The sequence below is a fragment of the Bos taurus genome, chromosome 24, assembly GCF_002263795.3.
Source record: "Bos taurus isolate L1 Dominette 01449 registration number 42190680 breed Hereford chromosome 24, ARS-UCD2.0, whole genome shotgun sequence".
Lineage (NCBI taxonomy): Eukaryota > Metazoa > Chordata > Mammalia > Artiodactyla > Bovidae > Bos > Bos taurus.
The window spans coordinates 33,889,990-33,894,806 of record NC_037351.1 but is presented as its reverse complement, the minus strand read 5'-3'; the positions used below and the strand labels follow the sequence as shown (position 1 = coordinate 33,894,806).

The 4,817-nt window shown below is 39.6% G+C and overlaps 1 non-coding gene across 1 annotated transcript; it reads left to right on the top strand.

Moving 5' to 3' along the window:
- Positions 1 to 3,136: 3,136 nt before the first annotated feature.
- On the top strand, positions 3,137 to 3,243 carry LOC112444227 (U6 spliceosomal RNA). Its single transcript, XR_003032481.1, has one exon. It is a non-coding gene; the product is annotated as a U6 spliceosomal RNA (small nuclear RNA).
- The last annotated feature ends 1,574 nt before the right edge of the window (positions 3,244 to 4,817 follow it).

Sequence of the window (4,817 nt, the reverse complement as noted above, 5' to 3'; positions counted from 1 at the left end):
AGCATCCCCAGCAGTGGAGCCACAGCTCTGTAACTGTTTCCGTTCCCAACCCCTCTGCTTGCAGGACATTCTTCTCTTTAGGAGAGTGCAGCAGGGTGAGCAGGGCTCCCAGAATCTGGGCCCCACTATCTGGCCAGATGCAGGGTTTCCCGTGTCTGCAGGGTCCTCTGATAATGGAAGACACGTAAGAACCCAGCAGTCTGGGGGGAAGTGCTCTGAGCAACATGAAGTCCCAAAGCCGAGCACTCTTGGTGATAGGGCTGGCCCCAAGGGCCTCACTTACTCTGTGTGCACTCACACATTCATTTACACCAGCATCACAGTGAGCTCTCCAATTTCTGAGCCCACAGCCAACAGAAGTCCTCAGTTCTTAGGGGATCTTAGAGCCACAGAGACAGGCCTAGTGACGTTGCCTAGAACATAGTACACAGGCATAGTAGGTGCTTGTGTGTGTGTATGTGCTAAGTCACTTCAGTTGCGGCTGACTATTTGTGACCCCATGGACTGTAGCCCACAAGGCTCCTCTGTCCATGGGATTCTCCAGGCAAGGAGACTGGAGTGCTTGCCATTTCCTCCTTCAGGGGATCTTCCCAACCCAGGGATCAAACCCACCTCTCTTATGTGTCCTACGTTGGCAGGTGAGTGCTTTACCACTAGTGCTACCTGGGAAGCTCAGACAATTAATACAGTCAATGTTCATAGACTGAGTTATCAGGTTAAATGCTGGTTAGAAAGGCTACTGCTTTTTCTAAAGTCACCCTGCTTATTTAACTTATGTGCAGAGTACATCATGAGAAATGCTGGACTCTATGAAGCACAAGCTGGAATCAAGATTGCCGGGAGAAATATCAATAACCTCAGATATGCAGATGACACCACCCTTACAGCAGAAAGTGAAGAATTAAAGAGCCTCTTGATTAAAGTGAAAGAGGAGAGTGAAAATGTTGGCTTAAAACTCAACATTCAGAAAACTAAGATCATGCCATCTGGTCCCATCACTTCATGGCAAATAGATGGGGAAATAGTGGAAACAGTGATAGACTTTATTTGGGGGGGCTCCAAAATCATTGCAGATGGTGACTGCAGCCACGAAATTAAAAGATGCTTGCTCTTTGGAAGAAAAGTTATGACCAACCTAGACAGCTTATTAAAAATCAGAGACATTACTTTGCCAACAAAGGTCTGTATAGTCAAAACTATGGTTTTTCCACTAGTCATGTATAGATGTGAGAGTTGGACTTTTAAAAAAACTGAGCACCGAATTGATGCTTTTGAACTGTGGTGTTGGAGAAGACTCTTGAGAGTCCCTTGGACAGCAAGGAGATCCAACCAGTCCATCCTAAAGGAAATCAGTCCTGAATATTCATTGGAAGGAGTGATGCTGGAGCTGAAACTCCAATACTTTGGCCAATTGATGTGAAGAACTGACTCATCTGAAAAGACCCTGATGTTGGGAAAGATTGAAGGCAGGAGAAGAAGGGGATGACAAAGGATGAGATAGTTGGGTGGCATCCCCAACTTGATGGACGTGAGTTTGAGTAAGCTCCAGGAGTTGGTGATGGACAGGGAGGCCTGGTGTGCTGCAGTCCATGGGGTCACAAAGAGTCTGACACGACTTAGCCACTGAACTGAACTGAGAAAGGCTACTGAAGAACGTTGAGAGCATGCAATTTATTTTAAAATTATTAATGTTCAGAAACATTTCGATTTGTAAAAAGTCTTATGCCAAAAAAGAGGTCAATTTCAATAGATGGAAATACACTTCTCTAGTACACCTCATTTCCTCTCAGTTCTAGATGACGAAAACATTATTTTAAACAATAATGCACAATTAAAATAAAACTCCAGGCCCTGGACCACAGCATTGGCTCACAGTTCTCTAAATAATCAGAAAGATAGAGTTTACATATATATAAATTCTGTGTATTTTACTTTTTTGGTGGTCATCTCAATCAGAAATCTGAATTCATTGGGATGGTCCCATGATGGAGTCAGACATGCTGAAGGACACATGACCTAGGCTGAGTGGTTTCCTCTGCCATAGAAAGGATACAGCATTGCTTATCACACAGAAAGGTATTAGAGCAGCACAATTAAAACCCTTTGGATTAAGTCCCATTAAATTTGAATGTGGATAGACTCTCTAGTGAGTCTATCCACAATAATAATACCTTTGTATTATTCATAAAGGCTTAAGAAATCAAGAACCATATAAACCACATTGTTTGGAGAAGGAATGCGAAAGTAAGCAAATAAACTGTCTTTAAGCCATACCAAACATTAGAAAAGCATTTATTTGCATATAGATAAATGATATGACTGCCTCTGCCTAGAACCATTTTTTTCACTTTCTTCTTTTTTTTCTAACTTTTAAGTACACTTTAAGTTGTGCCTTAACTGTCACTCCCCATGGGAAGCTGCCCCTAGACCAAGTGACTCACTCCTATCATATATTCTTAGACGAGCATACGTCCTCCATTATTTTAATTGCTTGTTTATTATTGGTCTTTCATGCCTGGCAGCAAGTTCCACGGTAGCAGTGATGTCCTTAGCACTTATCATGATCCTTGGCACACTGCCAAAAGGTATTTATTAAGTGAATGTGTAAATGATTAAGTGTTATACTAACTTCAAATAATAGGTCCCTCTAAGAAATTTCTTCTGAAGAAGTCACTAAATAGACGAAACATTCATTTCTTTAACCTTCTTCTAGATTTCTTTCAGTGATTATTTATTAAATGCCTACTTTATATCAAACTCTATTAGGTGATAAAGTAGACACATTTCTTGGCCCAATACAACTCCTCGCATCCCACACAGGTGCCTACAGAACCCCCATAATGCTTTGCAGCACTTATCTATTAACATATTGGTCTTCACAGCTAGGCTGTACACACTTAGAACTCAAAGTCAGCTCTTGGTCGTCTTACATCACCATCGCCTTGCACGGTAAGACAGAGTAAGTACTTCATGATTATATGTAGAGTGGTGAATGAAATATTTTAAATGACACAGTTTTTTGGAAATCAACTTGCAAAAATGAGTCCCTTAAAATACATACACCCAGTCATTGCAAAGTTGTCTAAATCATTCAAATTTGTACAAAAATATCGGTCTAAAAATATTCATTATTTATGTGCTCGCTTCGGCAGCACATATACTAAAATTGGAACGATACAGAGAAGATTAGCATGGCCCCTGCGCAAGGATGACACGCAAATTCGTGAAGCGTTCCATATTTTTAATAGCAAATGAAGCAACTGACAAACAACTAATCTCAAAAATATACAAGCAACTCCTACAGCTCAACTCCAGAAAAATAAATGACCCAATCAAAAAATGGGCCAAAGAACTAAATAGACATTTCTCCAAAGAAGACATACAGATGGCTAACAAACACATGAAAAGATGCTCAACATCATTCATTATCAGAGAAATGCAAATCAAGACCACTATGAGGTACCATTTCACACCAGTCAGAATGGCTGTGATCCAAAAGTCTACAAATAATAAATATTGGAGAGGGTGTGGAGAAAAGGGAACCCTCTTACACTGTTGGTGGGAATGCAAACTAGTACAGCCACTATGGAGAACAGTGTGGAGATTCCTTAAAAAACTGGAAATAGAACTGCCTTATGATCCAGCAATCCCACTGCTGGGCATACACACTGAGGAAACCAGAAGGGAAAGAGACACGTGTACCCCAATGTTCATCGCAGCACTGTTTATAATAGCCAGGACATGGAAGCAACCTAGATGTCCATCAGCAGATGAATGGATAAGAAAGCTGTGGTACATATACACAATGGAGTATTACTCAGCCATTAAAAAGAATTCATTTGAATCAGTTCTAATGAGGTGGATGAAACTGGAGCCTATTATTCAGAGTGAAGTAAGCCAGAAGGAAAAACACCAATACAGTATACTAACGCATATATATGGAATTTAGAAAGATGGTAACAATAACCCTGTGTACGAGACAGCAAAAGAGACACTGATGTATGGAACAGTCTTATGGACTCTGTGGGAGAGGGAGAGGGTGGGAAGATTTGGGAGAATGGCATTGAAACATGTGAAATATCATGTATGAAACGAGATGCCAGTCCAGGTTCAATGCACGATACTGGATGCTTGGGGCTAGTGCACTGGGACGACCCAGAGGGATGGTATGGGGAGGGAGGAGGGAGGAGGGTTCAGGATGGGGAGCACATGTATACCTGTGATGGATTCATTTTGATATTTAGCAAAACTAATACAATTATGTAAAGTTTAAAAATAAAATAAAATTTTAAAAAAAATTTAAAAAAAAAGAAAAAAAATATTCATTATTTATAAGGACAAAACTGGGAGCCAGCTAAATGGCCATCTGCAGAGAGAAGGGTAAATAGTCTCTATTATACACGTCTACATGCTGGGATACTGCCCATTCATTAAAATGACTCTAAGAAAGAGTATAGGAAATTGATTATGAAATCATATTAAACTGAAAAATAAGTATGAAAACTGTATTTTAAGTGCTGCATTTATTTGTTGTTGTTTTTAAAATTAATGCCTAATCAAAGCTTTAGGAAACAAAATAGCTGAATGAAAATATACCAAAATTTCATGCATTTTGTGAGTAACTAATAGGTATTTTGTTCTACCTTCCTTATGTGTAATTTCCACATTTTCTTAAATCATATTTTCTCACTTTATAACAAATAATATCACTAAAGACTTCCATTTCCAGCCATCATGGAGTAACAGGAAACAAATTTTCCTTCCCATGTTAAACTACTATAAAGCTAGACAAAACATATGAAATAACCACTTTAGGT